The 18800-nt window shown below is 39.2% G+C and overlaps 1 protein-coding gene across 39 annotated transcripts in view; it reads right to left on the bottom strand.

Moving 5' to 3' along the window:
• BBX (BBX high mobility group box domain containing) overlaps positions 1-18800 on the bottom strand; it is a 288309-nt gene that overhangs the window by 101232 nt on the left and 168277 nt on the right. The gene's annotated exons all lie outside the window — the stretch shown is intronic.

The following is an 18800-nucleotide window of genomic DNA, read 5'->3' as shown; positions in this document are numbered from 1 at the left end:
AATAAAATGAGTAATTTGTAAGAATCCAACATTTTAGATTTGGGCAGTTGGCTAAGCTAAGAAATGGCCAAGCTATAAACGTGACAAAAATCTTTTAGAAGCCTAAAATTCTGAATTACTTTTCAATGATGTAAAAAAAAGTTCTTCTCCATGATAAAAGCAATACATATTTCTATTAAACAGGTGAAAATAGCATAAAACGAGGTTTGCCCTCTCCATCATGTCTGCACCATGGTCCAGAGGTAACTGCATGTTAGTTTCCTGTATGTTTTCTCACAACTTTTTTTCTGATGTTACTTCTCATTCATTCATTCACTCATTCAAAGTAATGTTAAAATAGAAATTACTGTCATGGAAAAACTCAAACAATACCATTAAATGCCATCGGTTTAAATGGTTCATGAATGCTGACAATACAAACACAAGTACAGTTGCTAAAATCACCAGGTAGCAGCCTATTTGCTCAGTATGTTTGCATTAGTCCAAATGCTTGAGAAGTGGTACCATTAAACTTTTAACACGATGTTAAAACAGAAACTGGGATTGATGAACACATAATATAAAGATTCATGTAGTTCTCAAGCCATTCAGAGAATATGGTATAGGTTATCTGTCTTCCTTATTTCTGGATTCTGGGTCATGCCTAGGTCTTCCTTACTTCAAAAAATTATTCACCAATGTTTTCTCCTAGAACTTGCACAACTTCAACTTAAATATTTAAATACTTGATCAATCTGGGATTCATTTTGATAAAATAAGTGAGGTAATGATCTAGCTTCTTTTTTTAAAAAAATAGCTAGACAACTATACCAATACCATTTATTAAATAATCCAGCTTTTCACTATTCCTTCTATCCTACATTAAATTATCACATGTATATGAGCCTATTTCTGGATTCTCTTCTGTTAATAACCTCCCTCCAACTGCTTGCCTATCCTTTGACCAATTTCAATGTCCTTAGGGACTATATCATTCTACATCTTTTTAAATATACAAATATATCAATAAACAGCCATTAAAAAATTTAAGCTGCATATATCATACTCTTCTATATAGGTAAATATATGTCGATTGTTCTAATTTTAAAATAATTGTGTTATATTCTAAAATATGAATGTATCACAATTTACTGAGTCTACTATTGATGAAGAGATTATTATGCTACAATAAAACTCATTTTAATAAAATCATTTTCTAAAAAATCTTCATTTTTAATAAAAGTTCTGATTAATTTTTTTTTTTTTTTTTGAGACGGAGTCTTGCTATGTCGCCTAGGTTGGAGTGCAGTGGTGCGATCTCGGCTCACTGCAACCTCTGCCTCCCAGGTTCAAGCAATTCTTCTGCCTCAGCCTCCTGAGTAGCTGGGACTACAGGTGCCTGCCACCACAACCGGCTAATTTTTGCATTTTTAGTAGAGACGGGGTTTCACCATATTGGCCAGTCTGGTCTTGAACTCCTGACCTTGTGATCTGCCCACCTCTGCCTCCCAAAGTGCTGGGATTACAGGTGTGAGCCACCACGCCCGGCCTTCATTAATTTATTAAAAGCTATGTCCAGTCAAGAAAAAGAAAGGGGGAAAAGAAAAACATGTTCTTGTGGCGTTCTTAGCAAGAAGCTCATGCTGGAATATCTGAAGCAATTACATGACTTGTGTGGCTGACTCAAGAATACAAGAAGTTATTGAAAACTAAATGGAATTAGGTATCTGGTGTGCTCTTAATAAGAGAAGATTTCTTGTGAATTGATAGTCCATTTAACAATTCCCATTATATCTACAAATAAAAGTTGGCACAGGTAACTCAATTTCCAGAAATGCCAATGCTGTATAGAGAGAAGAGGAAATGGTTGTTTCTGTGACATAGTAATCACTTCAGGATGAGTTGCTTGAGTGGTAGTTAAACCCATTTGAGGGTCTAATATTTTAAACAGTAAAAGAAATCAGTGGGAAACTGTAAGTAAGGCAACTTCTATCAGTTGGAGAGGGTAAAGTGATGGCCAATGCCAAGAGAAAAATAAATCTTTAGCCCCCAAAATTTTGAATTAAATTGTTATTTAACTATGTGCGAATGTATATATATGTGTGGGTATGTGTGCACCTTTGTGTATATACATATAATTTCAATATTCAAAGAGAAAAACAGGATCTCAAGAATCAAATTAATGAGGGTTATATGTGGCTTCTTTCTGGGTTCCAAATAATCGCATTCAGTCCTCCCTCATTTCTAATTCTTCCCACATAGCTCACATACCACTTTGGAGAAAATGTCTTTTCTGATACTCCAGAAATTAATCTTTCTCACCCAGAAATACATTAGAAAGACTCTACATTGCTAATGGCACTTACCACATTTTCCCTTGAATTATAATTATTTAGATACATCATACCTCCATTGCTAGGCCTTTTTCTTAATGGCCCAAGACTATACTCAGAAACATCCTGGCACATCAGATCATTAAGATCAGTTAGTTGTGAGGATTGTCACAAACAATGATACAAACTCCTGTGCCAAATTGTGATGATGATTCACTGTTTATATTCTCCAGGATAGCTTCAAGATTAACTACAATTTCTTACACTTTCCTGAATTCAGATATTCTTTTCTAAGTGGGAAACAAAGGGAATTGAAAACTGCACAGCTCAGACACACAGACCAAGGTGGCATGTGATGTCTGAGAACCACCAGATGCACAGGCTTGGGGAGAAATAAGGCTGGCAACCCCTAGCACAGGGCCTGGAACAAAGTAGGTACATTTTTAGCAGGTACAGAAGATGAATAAAACAGTAAGTGAATTGGAAATGGTATACCTCAGATGAAAAATCAAGAAAAATGTACTGCAATTGATCTAATAACTATGAAATACCTCAAAGTATAAACTGTGCACTTTAATAATTTATAGTTATCTAATTCTTTCTTAATTCCTTATGCATCTATGTTCAAATTATTGAAAGAAGGCAAAACAGTGAAGGGAAATGATGTTCCTGATTATGATTCAGAAGTAATGAGAAAGCAAGAGAGAATAAATAATTTTAAAAAGATGAAAAAAAGTGGGAAAGACAAGGGCAAAGAAAGCATAATTTTGAGACAATGTTATCACTCATCTTACTTCAACAATGAGGAGGAGGTAAAATTGTTAATTTTTGAAGTGACAGAGGACTAATCTTGTCATTATTTTGCCACTAAAAAGCCCACACATTTTAAAGTTTGGTTTCTTGGTCTTAGAACAAGAGCAAATTAAGCTAATAACCTCTACGCAGTAAATGAAGCAAATGTTGGACTTCATTCAAAAGAAGTTATTCTTCCATTCTGCATTGCAATTTTAGAATAATTGAAATCAGGTTATTTAACTATCAATGGACTCTGTACTTGAAAAACTAAATATCATCAAATTATGCTGCTGAGACTGTCAAATGATGATATAAAGCCCCCTACCAAAATTTACCTTGTGAAAAAAAAACCAACCCATGTGTACCCCCTTTGCCCCCTTTCTATGTATGGCAGGACAGGTGACCCTAAATTGACATTCATTGTACTGAATTCAATGTAAATTGACAGATTAGGAAAAATTTCATTTAATTATATTCTTCAAATGTAGCAAGCCAAGCCGGGCGTGGTGGCTCACGTCTGTAATCTCCCAGCATTTTGGGAGGCCAAGGCGGGTGGATCACAAGGTTAAGAGATTGTGCCATCCTGGCCAACATGGTGAAACCCTGTTTCTACTAACAATACAAAAATTAGCTGGTTGTTGGTGGCATGCACTTGTAGTCCCAGCTACTCGCGAGGCTGGGGCAGGAGAATCGCTTGAACCCAGGAGACAGAGGTTGTAGTGAGCCGAGATTATGCCACTGCACTCCAGTCTGGCTACAGAGTGAGACTCTGTATCCAAAAAAAAAAAAAAAAAAAAAAAAAAAAGTAGCAAGCTCATTCATGAAGGACGTTTACTGAGGTCAGACTTCATGAGAAACTTAAAGAAGAAAGATTTTAGAAGGAAACAGTACAAAGCAAATGCCATATTTATTAAAAGAAGAAAAAAAAAAGGACACTGGAGCCTGATAGGCTTCCTTTAGAATCCTGCCTCTACCACAAACTACCTGTTGGAAAGTTAATACTTGTGCTGATCTTTCTTCATGTTAAAACTAAATAATAATAGCTCTACTGTGAGAACACATATGTAATACCCAGCACAGTGTCTAGAAGATTCTCGTTCACTGTTGGCAAATCCACCCTTTACTCAACAAGCTTTTTAGACTGGGAAGCATGGGATTAACAGGCAGCATCTGCTCACTTAAACTCATCCTAAGATGTGACTCAAAAGGGAGCATAGATGTCTCCCATTTGATAGTGATCCATATGCTGCCCAGATGATATAATCTACAGCCTCAGAAACTGAAAAAAAAAGATGGAGAGTTTCCTTTCCTTTGTCTGAGTGATACACAGTCAGACACAGTGCCTTGGCACCGTCATAAATTTTGTGAATAAGATCCTCTCATCTACTGTCTTGTCTTACAATTTAGGCAATCAGTTACACTTTAATCATTAAAACATTAGTATACACTGAACTGTGTCACGGTGGTATTTTAAACTGTTTCCTAAAAGTCCAATGAAATTCCACTCAAATCCTGGTCATTAAAATTCACGCCCAGTGAAACAGGAGAGTATGGGAGGCCCATTAAATACCACTGCTAGACAACTACATATTCTAACCACAAATAGGGCCTCTTCTGGGTCCAATTAAGACTACAAAACCGCACGGCCTTCTCCAGAGTCTACGGAGGAGAGGAAAAACCAGCCCAAAGACACTGTAACATAGTGGAAACTCTAGTACTTCCACACAAATTGGACCCATCTGCTTTCATTCTTTCTAAAGAGTTCTGGGACTTTCAAGTCACACCTTGCTTTCAGTCTTTCAAGGGGTCCTGCTGCCACAGAAAACAGCAAATACTCCAAATTTGAAGGCTTTCTCCTTCTCACCTTAAAAGTCTCCCATTTTCTCTGAAAGTCCTTCTCATCCTCCAAGACCCGGGTCAAATATCTCTTCTTTTATCTGAAAGCCCTAAGTCAAAGTCCATCACTCTGCTATGAGCTTTGATTGTACTTGACTCTGTTAGGTCAAGCACTTATCATAGTGTTTTGACAACTCCCCTGCACCCCGCTTTGATTGAAATGTGTCCTCCAAAGGTAATCCCCAGTGTAACAGTGTTGGGAAGTAGGGCCTAACAAGAGGCAATGCAGTCATGGGGGATCTGCCCTCATGACTGGATTAATGTTGTGATTGTAGGAGTGAATTAGTCATCACCAGAATGGGTTTGTTATTAAAGCAAGTTTAGCCTCTTCTTACTCTCATCCTCTCTTGCTCTTCTGCCATGGAATAATGAAGCACAAAAGCCTTCCCCAAATATTGGCCCCATGCTCTTGTAATTCCCAGCCTTCAGAACTGTGAGCCAAATAAACTTTTGTTCATTATAAATTACTCAGTTTGTGGTATTGTTATAGTAACATAAAATGGATTAAGACATCTCCACGTCCACAAAAGGTTGTGACCTTCAGAGTGCAGGTGCCATCACTACCTTTTTGGTCTCAGTGCCTAGCACGGAACCTACTACACAGTAGTTTCTGAAAAGGGTATTTATTGGCTTATAATTTCCTCATCTAACACTTAACCACATATGACTTCTCAGAATGACATGCTCCTAAATTTTTTTTAAAATTCTGATATGCAACTAACATTTATTAAATATTTAACTGCTACATATTTACTTTCTCATTTAATCCTCACAAAAACACTCTGATGCAGTTACTGTGATGAATTCCACTTAAAGCAACAGGGTTAAGTAACGTGCACAGGGTAACATGGCAAGTAGAGGAACCAGAACTGGACCCAGGAAACCCAGCTCAAAGAACCCAAATGCTTACCTGGGAAAAAGAGCTATAATATAAAGCTCTTCAATCTGCCAACTCTCTATTTCCTATAGAATAAACAGCTCATAGACCATGAAAATACCAAAAGGAAGCATTAAGGGGCTGGTAAGTGAACACCACTTTTCATGGTAGAAAAGCAAATACACATCTCTGATGATGCCAAGTGATAATTAAATTAGATTAACTCTAAAACTCTTTGAAGATAAAAGCCCTACAAGTGCTAATCATTATTTATTGTAATTCTAATGACAATTCTAAACTGCAGACAAATTACATGAAAAATATCTCATTCAATAAAGTAATACTCTCATTTTAGAAGCAATTCACTCACTAGTCATGCAAAAAGTGTCTTTAAATATGCTCCTTATTGAAAAGCAGTAGCTCTTCAAGTTGAAACTTTAACTCTGTCAAGATGTTATCGATATGCTCTTCATGAATACTAATAAGGCACCCACTATTCAAAGAAGGGCTTAGCTGTACTGGCAGTTCTGGTCCCTCTGCCTTTAACTCATAAAGAAATATGTAGTTTTAAGATCTCTAATACCTGCACTCCACGACACTTAGCCTTGGGACAGCTTAACATGGTTCTCAAATGGAATGCTGTTCTAGGCTACAAACAGAGACAAAAGCTACCTTGAAAGAGACAAGGCATCCAAAGAGGTGGCTTGAGGAGGAAAAGCTATATACATAGAGAAGTCAGTAGCAAGCTAGGACTATGTTCCCCACCACACCTTCCAAAAATGCAACCTTCTGTTTTCCTACAATTTTACAGAGGTGTTCACATTCTTAATCAAAAAGTCACCAAATTTCTATTCTTCAGCTGACCTAACAAAAGAGTATTTGCCTCTTTCAGTTTACAAATTCACAAAGGTTTTTATTATATGCACTTATTACATGGCTAGGACATAATGATCACATTGACAAGAAGCTGAAACACAAGAAGATAAGCTCATGGGTGTCTCCTCCTCCTTTACTCTCAATGCAGCTGAACACATACGTATTGATCACCTGCTGCTCTGGAAGGGTTAAGTGTCCAGCCTTACCTCTCATTCAACTCACCTCCTGCTGGGCTGGTGCCTGACCTGCTCTCCACACCCGCCACATGCTTCTGCGCAGTCCTTTCTCTGCTCTCCCAGGCCTGCACACCGTCCCCCACACCCCCATTCTCCCTCTCTATGAAAGGCCTCTCTGAACATCCATTTCTAAAAGGCTGTGTTTGCCTCAGCTCATGTCTCTCTCCTTTCTGAGCACCTTTTTTGATCACTGCAACACTTAATGGCTGTGCCATAATTTTTGACACTTGATTGTATGACAATTATCATTTTTCTGTACAATGTATGTATAATGATTTCATGTGAATTCCTCCCACAGAGACCCTTGAGGGTAATGAACATGCCAGATGCTTTTTTTGGATCTGTCAGAGCAAAGATTTCTGTGCTAGACAGGGAATAGATGTTCAGTGAATATGTGGAGAATTGAACATAGAAACAATACTTCTCTGTTTTCTTATTATGCGTTTCTTTATGTTGTTTTGCTACAAGGCAGAACGGACAAAAGGCTTGAAATATGCAGAGAAGAAGAAATAAGAAGCCAGGAAAGGTTGTTTGGATGGGAAAGGAGAGAGAAAAGAAACAAGCAAATTGACAAGGCAATGTAATAAATAGAATAAAATCAAAGTCACTTCCAAACAGCTGTCTAAAACATGTTCCTTTATTCCCTTCTCTGGTTATTTGTCAATGACTTTCATTATTCTCTCAAAACAGCGTACTATTATACCTTCAGCTCACTGGCTCTCTTATAGTTTCACAAACGGTCCAGTAATAAACCCTAACTCTAAACTTCTCCAACCATTTTTCTTCTCAAGTCTATCCCCAGGTTTCTGGCTGCTCCTGTGTTCTGACCCTACTACAAAAGTTTTCAATCTCAGGTTGGTCCTAAGTGCTTTATCACTTGTTCTTTACTTTTATCCTTTTTACTTGTCTTACTCAGTTACATAGTCAATCCCACCGTGCCCATTATAAATTCTGTTTCTCAACTCCTACTGATGATGGTGAGTAAGGATAAATGTGACAATGCTAGTTAGACATATATAATGCTTCCTATGTACCAGAGCTAAGAGATTATACCTATTAACTCTCTTAACTTACAATAAGCCTAAAAGGTAGGTACTATTATCCCTTTTTTTTTTTTTTTACAGATGAGAAACCTGAGGCAGAGATAACATATTTTGCCTCCTTTAGTTTATAAATTAACAAAGGTTTTTACTATATCCATTTGTCAAATGGGTAGAACATAAGCATCACATTGGCAAGAACTCAAAGCACAGGAAGACAAGTTCATGGAGTCTCCATATTTATTGTCAATGCAGTTGAATACATATTTACTGAGCACTTGGTGAGCTATGAATTATGTTTATAAATCACATTACTAGCATGAAATTGGTGAAGCTAGTATTTGAACTCAGGCGGTCTGGCTTCACAGTCTGGTTCTTGACCATTATACAATATTGCTTCATCATCACAAATTTTATTGAACATTTGCTACATGCTAAACACTTTACATGAATTAATTTCTTTAATCCTTAATACAACTCTAGGCGAAAGATCCTACAATGAATATACCTTAAGTATAAAGCAACTGAGAATGACAAACCTTAAGCAGCATGCCCAAGGCCACTCTGCCAGCACATGATGGGACCAGGAATGAAAACAAGGTCTTCCGTTCCCTAGAGCCTGAGCTTTCAATCATGTCCCCACACTGCCCTTCCCCCCACCTGCAATCCTTGTCACTCTAAGAAAACACATGAAAAAATGCTCATCATCACTGGCCATCAGAGAAATGCAAATCAAAACCACAATGAGATACCATCTCACACCAGTTAGAATGGTGATCATTAAAAAGTCAGGAAACAACAGATGCTGGAGAGGATGTGGAGAAATAGGAACACTTTTACACTGTTGGTGGGACTGTAAACTAGTACAACCATTGTGGAAGTCAGTGTGGCGATTCCTCAGGGATCTAGAACTAGAAATACCATTTGACCCAGCCATCCCATTACTGGGTATATACCCAAAGGATTATAAATCATGCTGCTATAAAGACACATGCACACGTATGTTTATTGTGGCACTATTCACAATAGCAAAGACTTGGAACCAACCCAAATGTCCAACAATGATAGACTGGATTAAGAAAATGTGGCACATATACACCATGGAATACTACTATGCAGCCATAAAAAATGATGAGTTCATGTCCTTTGTAGGGACGTGGATGAAGCTGGAAACCATCATTCTCAGCAAACTATTGCAAGGACAAAAACCAAACACCGCATGTTCTCACTCATAGCTGGGAATTGAACAATGAGAACACATGGACACAGGAAGGGGAACATCACACACCGGGGACTGTTGTGGGGTGGGGGGAGGGGGGAGGGATAGCATTAGGAGATATACCTAATGCTAAATGACGAGTTAATGGGTGCAGTAAGCCAACATGGCACATGTATACATATGTAACAAACCTGGACGTTGTGCACATGTACCCTAAAACTTAAAGTATAATAATAATAATAATAATAATAAAAGAAAATACCTTTGCCTCCTGCTTAACTAGCAAGAAGGTGTTAATTTTCCTGAACCCTCCCAAATTCTCATCTTGCCTGCCACTTTCAAAGTTTATTTTCTTCTTCTGTCTTCTTTCAAAGGTAGAGATTCAAGGTCAACTCCTTCCCTCACCACACTCCCAATCTATATGTTTCCCTCCAGTTATCCTGAGCCATTAGTCTTTTAGTTAGTTTGATGAACTGTCAATAGTTTATTCTACTCCTTCAGTCTATACACAATCTCAAGTCTAAAGACCTGCCTGAATTCTCACTCTCCTTTAGCTAGTCCTCTTTCTTTGTACAAACTGGCCTCTAGCCCTTAGGCTATGGTACTGCCTAATGCAGCTAGGATCCAAGAACCAGGCTGCTTGATAGTGTCATTTGTTCACAGCCTCCACACCCAATGATGTGCTTCACTAAGTGACCTGGTTCCTAATATTCTTGCTTCTAAACCTCAGGATTAGTTTCCTAGAAAGAACTTACAACTTGTTCCAACGTGTCTATCACCTCTGGCTTCTCTACCTCACTATGACTCACATGTCTTTAATTTCTATCCTCTCGGGAAAATATCTTGTCTGGGCCAGGCCTCTGCCTCCACCATACCCTTGTGGAGTTATGTCAGAGCCTGGTGAATAGAAACTAGACATCCCTTCCCTTCACATAAGCATCTGGAAAGCCTATATTTCTTTGCAAGTTTCTCTTCATAAACTGAAATCACTGCAATTAGCTGTTCACCCTGACATCTAATCTCTCAAAAATCTGTCCCTTCTACCTCTTACAAAGAGTCTACTCCTCTCCAGCCCCACAAGGTTGGTTCAGCTGTCTGACCTTCTTACCTACAGCTTTGCTGACTTTAATTTTCAACAAATATCTGCTCATGTCCTTCTCCTAAAGGGAGTCTCTTTAATAGTCCCTCAATGTATTAATGAAAAATTCCAAATTCCTTCCTTCACATAAACATGTAAGACTCTTCCTGACCTAGTCCAGCTTGCCTTTACAGCTGATGTTTCTTTGCTCATTCTCACTTTCAAAGTTCTACCCATATTGAGCCACATGCCATCACCCGGAGCTTGCCATGCACTCCCACCTCCTGGAACCTGGCTGCTGTTTCCTTCCGGTGGAACTCTTATCCCTGCTTCGGGGCTTAGCTTGGATCTCACCTCATGCCCCTTCTGGTCCTTTCAAGTCTGAGAGAGGTGTCTCCACAGCACCCTACACTTAATAGGCTACACTGAAATGACCTGTTTCTTCTTTATATCACACTCAACTGTGACAGAGAACAGGGGCTGCATCGTGTTCACCATGGTGTGTCTCCAGGGCTTGACACAGAGCTGGGCGCACTACAGGCAAATGAATGAATGAATGAGTTCTAGGACTGTTCCCTGAAGTCCATTCCTCCTGCCCATAGTCCTTTTCCTTGTTCACCATCCTTCTTTTCTAATCCGTCCTTGCCATGCCCTGCTCTGTGACCCTCTGTTTCAGACATTCCTAACAATTACTCAAATACCATATTCAAACTGCCAAACTAAAACACCTGGTGATTTTATTTACTTAGAAATAGTTTCTAAGTATTGCAGATCTGAAGAGAAAAAATGACTCTCTATTTGTAATTTTGACCTCAGAAGAGAAATAATTATCCATTCCCTTTTCTCCTGTATCCATCACCGAACACTGATTTTTAATCTTCCATGCTCCAGGTTACACAGAGCCCTTGGAATTTTTCTTTTTTTTTTTTTTTTGAGATGGAGTCTCACTGTGTCGCCCAGGCTGGAGTGCAGTGGCACAATCTCGGCTCACTGCAACCTCCACCTGCCAGGTTCAAGCGATTCTTCTGCCTCAGCCTCCTAAGTAGCTGGGACTACAGAGTATGCCATCACACCTGACTAAAGTTATTTTTAGTAGAGATGGGGTTTCACCATATTGGCCAGGCTGATGTCAGACTCCTGACCTTGTGATCCGCCCGCTTCAGCCTCCCAAAGTGCTGGGATTACAGGTGTGAACCACTGCATCTGGCCTAGCTCTTTGAATTTTAAGAGCAATCATACATATTTTTTTAAAAAACATATATATATATATATTAAATTTCATCTAAAATGGTAAAAGTTTAAAAGGTAATTTTTCTTTTATATGACTTAGTCGTTGTTTTTAGTTTAAAATAATTAAAAGGCGGGAGAAGCCAAGATGGCCGAATAGGAACAGCTCCGGTCTACAGCTCCCCAGCCTGAGCGACGCAGAAGACGGTGATTTCTGCAGTTCCATGTGAGGTACCCGGTTCATCTCACTAGGGAGTACCAGACAGTGGGCGCAGGTCAGTGGGTGCGCGCACCGTGCGCAAGCCAAAGCAGGGCGAGGCATTGCCTCACTCGGGAAGCGCAAGGGGTCAGGGAGTTCCCTTCCTAATCAAAGAAAGTGGTCACAGACGGCACCTGGAAAATCGGGTCACTCCCACCCGAATACTGCGCTTTTCCGACGAGCTTAAGAAACGGCGCACCAGGAGATTATAACCCACACATGGCTCAGAGGGTCCTACACCCACGGAGTCTCGCTGATTGCTAGCACAGCAGTCTGAGATCAAACTGCAAGGCGGCAGCGAGGCTGGGGGAGGGGCGCCCACCATTGCCCAGGCTTGCTTAGGTAAACAAAGCAGCTGGGAAGCTTGAACTGGGTGGAGCACACCACAGCTCAAGGAGGCCTGCCTGCCTCTGTAGGCTCCACCTCTGGGGGCAGGGCACAGACAAACAAAAAGACAGCAGTAACCTCTGCAGACTTAAATGTCCCTGTCTGACAGCTTTGAAGAGAGCAGTGGTTCTCCCATCACACAACTGGAGATCTGAGAAGGGGCAGACTGCCTCCTCAAGTGGGTCCCTGACCCCTGACCCCCGAGCAACCTAACTGGGAGGCACCCCCCAGTAGGGGCAGACTGACACCTCACATGGCCAGGTACTCTGAAACAAAACTTCCAGAGGACCGATCAGACAGCAGCATTCGCGGTTCATGAAAATCCGCTGTTGTGCAGCCACCACTGCTGTTACCCAGGCAAACAGGGTCTGGAGTGGACTTCTAGCAAACTCCAACAGACCTGCAGCTGAGGGTCCTGTCTGTTAGAAGGAAAACTAACAAACAGAAAGGACATCCACACCAAAAACCCATCTGTACATCACCATCATCAAAGACCAAAAGTAGATAAAACCACAAAGATGGGGAAAAAACAGAGCAGAAAAACTGGAAACTCTAAAAAGCAGAGTGCCTCTTCTCCTCCAAAGGAACACAGTTCCTCACCAGCAAGGGAACAAAGCTGGACGGAGAATGACTTTGACAAGCTGAGAAAAGAAGGCTTCAGACGATCAAACTACTCCGAACTACAGGAGGAAATTCAAACCAAAGGCAATGAAGTTAAAAACTTTGAAAAAAATTTAGAAGAATGTATAACTAGAATAACCAATACAGAGAAGTGCTTAAAGGAGCTGATGCAGCTGAAAGCTAAGGCTCGAGAACTACGTGAAGAATGCAGAAGCCTCAGGAGCTGATGCGATCAACTGGAAGAAAGGGTATCAGCAATGGAAGATGAAATGAATGAAATGAGGCGAGAAGGGAAGTTTAGAGAAAAAAGAATAAAAAGAAATGAACAAAGCCTCCAAGAAATATGGGACTATGTGAAAAGACCAAATCTATGTCTGATTGGTGTACCTGAAAGTGACGGGGAAAATGGAACCAAGTTGGAAAACACTCTGCAGGATATTATCCAGGAGAACTTCCCCAATCTAGCAAGGCAGGCCAACATTCAGATTCAGGAAATACAGAGAACGCCACAAAGATACTCCTCGAGAAGAGCAACTCCAAGACACATAATGGTCAGATTCACCAAAGTTGAAATGAAGGAAAAAATGTTAAGGGCAGCCAGAGAGAAAGGTCGGGTTACCCACAAAGGGAAGCCCATCAGACTAACAGCAGATCTCTCGGCAGAAACTCTACAAGCCAGAAGAGAGTGGGGGCCAATATTCAACATTCTTAAAGAAAAGAATTTTCAACCCAGAATTTCATATCCAGCCAAACTAGGCTTCATAAGTGAAGGAGAAATAAAATACTTTACAGACAAGCAAATGCTGAGAGATTTTGTCACCACCAGGCCTGCCCTAAAAGAGCTCCTGAAGGAAGCACTAAACATGGAAAGGAACAACCAGTACCAGCCGCTGCAAAATCATGCCAAATTGTAAAGACCATAGCGGCTAGCAAGAAACTGCATCAACTAACGAGCAAAATAACCAGCTAATATCAAAATGACAGGGTCAAATTCACACATAACAATATTAACTTTAAATGTAAATGGACTAAATGCTCCAATTAAAAGACATAGACTGGCAAATTGGATAGAGTCAAGACCCATCAGTGTGCTGTATTCAGGAAACCCATCTCATGTGCAGAGACACATATAGGCTCAAAATAAAAGGATGGAGGAAGATCTACCAAGCAAATGGAAAACAAAAAAAGGCAGGGGTTGCAATCCTAGTCTCTGATAAAACAGACTTTAAACCAACAAAGATCAAAAGAGACAAAGAAGGCCATTACATAATGGTAAAGGGATCAATTCAACAAGAAGAGCTAACTATCCTAAATATATATGCACCAAATACAGGAGCACCCAGTTTCATAAAGCAAGTCCTGAGTGACCTACAAAGAGACTTAGACTCCCACACAATAATAATGGGAGACTTTAACACCCCACTGTCAACATTAGACAGATCAACAAGACAGAAAGTTAACAGGAATACCCAGGAATTGAACTCAGCTCTGCACCAAGCGGACCTAATAGACATCTACAGAACTCTCCACCCCAAATCAACAGAATACACATTTTTTTCAGCACCGCACCACACCTATTCCAAAATTGACCACATACTTGGAAGTAAAGCTCTCCTCAGCAAATGTAAAAGAACAGAAATTATAACAAACTGTCTCTCAGACCACAGTGCAATCAAAGTAGAACTCAGGATTAAGAAACTCACTCAAAACCACTCAACTACATGGAAACTGAACAACCTGCTCCTGAATGACTACTGGGTACATAACGAAATGAAGGCAGAAATAAAGATGTTCTTTGAAACCAATGAGAACAAAGACACAACATACCAGAATCTCTGGGACACATTCAAAGCAGTGTGTAGAGGGAAATTTATAGCACTAAATGCCCACAAGAGAAAGCAGGAAAGATCCAAAATTGACAGCCTAACATCACAATTAAAAGAACTAGAAAAGCAAGAGCAAACACATTCAAAAGCTAGCAGAAGGCAAGAAATAACTAAAATCAGAGCAGAACTGAAGGAAATAGAGACACAAAAAACCCTTCAAAAAATTAATGAATCCAGGAGCTGGTTTTCTGAAAGGATCAACAAAATTGATAGACTGCTAGCAAGACTAATAAAGAAGAAAAGAGAGAAGTATCAAATAGACACAATAAAAAATGATAAAGGGGATATCACCACCAATCCCACAGAAATACAAACTACCATCAGAGAATACTACAAACACCTCTACACAAATAAACTAGAAAATCTAGAAGAAATGGATAAATTCCTTGACACATACACTCTCCCAAGACTAAACCAGGAAGAAGTTGAATCTCTGAATACACCAATAACAGGCTCTGAAATTGTGGCAATAATCAATAGCTTACCAACCAAAAAGTCCAGGACCAGATGGATTCACAGCCGAATTCTACCAGAGGTACAAGGAGGAATTGGTACCATTCCTTCTGAAACTATTCCCATCAATAGAAAAAGAGGGAATCCTCCCTAACTCATTTTATGAAGCCAGCATCATCCTGATACCAAAGCCGGGCAGAGACACAACCAAAAAAGAGAATTTTAGACCAATATCCTCGATGAACATTGATGCAGAAATCCTCAGTAAAATACTGGCAAACTGAATACAGCAGCACATCAAAAAGCTTATCCACCATGATCAAGTGGGCTTCATCCCTGGGATGCAAGGCTGGTTCAATATACGCAAATCAATAAATGTAATCCAGCATATAAACAGAACCAAAGACAAAAATGACATGTTTATCTCAATAGATGCAGAAAAGGCCTTTGACAAAATTCATCAACCCTTCATGCTAAAAACTCTCAATAAATTAGGTATTGATGGGACATATTTCAAAATAATAAGAGCTATCTATGACAAACCCACAGCCAATATCATACTGAATGGGCAAAAACTGGAAGCATTCCCTTTGAAAACTGGCACAAGACAGGGATGCCCTCTCTCACCACTCCTATTCAACGTAGTGTTGGAAGTTCTGGCCAGGGCAATTAGGCAGGAGAAGGAAATAAAGGGTATTCAATTAGGAAAAGAGGAAGTCAAATTGTCCCTGTTTGCAGATGACATGATGGTATATCTAGAAAACCCTATTGTCTCAGCCCAAAATCTCCTTAAGCTGATAAGCAACTTCAGCAAAGTCTCAGGATACAAAATCAATGTACAAAAATCACAAGCATTCTTATACACCAGTAACAGACAAACAGAGAGCCAAATCATGAGTGAACTCCCATTCACAATTGCTTCAAAGAGAAGAAAATACCTAGGAATCCAACTTACAAGGGACGTGAAGGACCTCTTCAAGGAGAACTACAAACCACTGCTTAATGAAATAAAAGAGGATACAAAGAAATGGAAGAACATTCCACGCTCATGGGTAGGAAGAATCAATATTGTGGAAATGGCCATACTGCCCAAGGTAATTTATAGATTCAATGCCATCCCCATCAAGCTACAAATGACTTTCTTCACAGAATTGGAAAAAACTACTTTAAAGTTCATATGGAACCAAAAAAGAACCCGCATCGCCAAGTCAATCCTAAGCCAAAAGAACAAAGCTGGAGGCATCATGCTACCTGACTTCAAAGTATACTACAAGGCTACAGTAACCAAAACAGCATGGTACTGGTACCAAAACAAAGATATAGACCAATGGAACAGAACAGAGCCCTCAGAAATAACGCCACATATCTACAACTATCTGATCTTTGACAAACCTGAGAAAAATAAGCAATGAGGAAAGGATTCCCTATTTAATAAATGGTGCTGCGAAAACTGGCTAGACATATGTAGAAAGCTGAAACTGGATCCCTTCCTTACACCTTATACAAAAATTAATTCAAGATGGATTAAAGAATTAAACGTTAGACCTAAAACCATAAAAACCCTAGAAGAAAACCTAGGCATTACCATTCAGGACATAGGCATGGGCAAGGACTTCATGTCTAAAACACCAAAAGCAATGGCAACAAAAGCCAAAATTGACAAATGGGATCTAATTAAACTAAAGAGCTTCTGCACAGCAAAAGAAACTACCATCAGAGTGAACAGGCAACCTACAAAATGGGAGAAAATTTTCACAACCTACTCATCTGACAAAGGGCTCATATCCAGAATCTACAATGAACTCAAACAAATTTACAAGAAAAAAACAACCCCATCAAAAAGTGGGCAAAGGACATGAACAGACACTTCTCAAAAGAAGACATTTATGCAGCCAAAAAACACATGAAAAAATTCTCACCATCACTGGCCATCAGAGAAATGCAAATCAAAACCACAATGAGATACCATCTCACACCAGTTAGAATGGTGATCATTAAAAAGTCAGGAAACAACAGGTGCTGGAGAGGATGTGGAGAAATAGGAACACTTTTACACTGTTGGTGGGACTGTAAACTAGTACAACCATTGTGGAAGTCAGTGTGGCGATTCCTCAGGGATCTAGAACTAGAAATACCATTTGACCCAGCCATCCCATTACTGGGTGTATACCCAAAGGATTATAAATCATGCTGCTATAAAGACACATGCACACGTATGTTTATTGTGGCACTATTCACAATAGCAAAGACTTGGAACCAACCCAAATGTCCAACAATGATAGACTGGATTAAGAAAATGTGGCACATATACACCATGGAATACTACTATGCAGCCATAAAAAATGATGAGTTCATGTCCTTTGTAGGGACGTGGATGAAGCTGGAAACCATCATTCTCAGCAAACTGTCGCAAGGACAAAAACCAAACACCGCATGTTCTCACTCATAGCTGGGAATTGAACAATGAGAACACATGGACACAGGAAGGGGAACATCACACACCGGGGACTGTTGTGGGGTGGGGGGAGGAGGGAGGGATAGCATTGGGAGGTATACGTAATGCTAGATGACGAGTTAGTGGGTGCAGCGCACCAGCATGGCACATGTATACATATGTAACTAACCTGCACATTGTGCACATGTACCCTAAAACTTAAAGTATAATAATAATAAATAAATAAATAAATAAATAAATAAATAAAATAATTTAAAAATCTGGATGTTTTCTATCATCCTGATATCTAATTATAATTTTAAAAAAACAATGCAGAAACAATGATTTAGTTAAGAATCAATAGTCTGTATCACTGATTGGAAATCTTTTTCCTTAGCTACTGTTCTTTACTGTAAGAAAGATGGTGAATAACTTAAGTAACAGTCAAATCGACTTCACTTTATAAAGCAAAACTTCTCAGTCTTAATGGTTGCAAAACAAAAATATTTTTCTCAAAAGCAAAAAAAGAATACTTATTTCTTATTTTAAGTAGTATCGTGTTTAGCGAAGTTGCTTATCCTAGCTGCTGCAACGCCCACCTACTTTCACTTTGGCACACTAGAATTAGACTCACCATTTACTAAATTACAAATTACATAAAGGCAGGTGTGGTTTACCTTTACCTTCCCAAATGCTTAGAATACTGCCTTGAATATACGTATTTAATAAATAGTACTTGAAAATGCATGAATCCAATCATCTTATATCAGCCTGCACATTTGCCAAGGAAATTAATTAGAATGCATAGGATGCTATGATTGATTAATTTCTATATAACTAGTGTTGAGCAGAAAACCGTTTGTTTTATACTTGCTTCATGCTGGGTGAAATTTTTATGTTAAATATTTTCCATTTTCCTGATTTAATATATATGATACAAAATGTAAGTGCTTACTTGATGATTCAGTCATAACAGTGCTCTGTTTAGAACATTAACAATTCCTTTTATATTTCTTTCAGGTGTTATTTATATTCCTTTTATGTGTTTAGAATGAATGTGCTCCAACCACAGCCAAGTACTAAAACCTTATTTTTATCTAGTAAATTTATTAAATTGATGACATTTATTTACAAAAGATTCTTCATGTCTAAGAATAACAACAATAACAAAACACAGTTCCTATTCGTGTATTATTTGCTTGCC

The sequence above is a fragment of the Gorilla gorilla genome, chromosome 2 (assembly GCF_029281585.2).
Source record: "Gorilla gorilla gorilla isolate KB3781 chromosome 2, NHGRI_mGorGor1-v2.1_pri, whole genome shotgun sequence".
In the NCBI taxonomy this organism is placed as follows: domain Eukaryota; kingdom Metazoa; phylum Chordata; class Mammalia; order Primates; family Hominidae; genus Gorilla; species Gorilla gorilla.
Note: the sequence above shows the minus strand (reverse complement) of the source record. Positions and strands in the feature narration are given on the sequence as shown.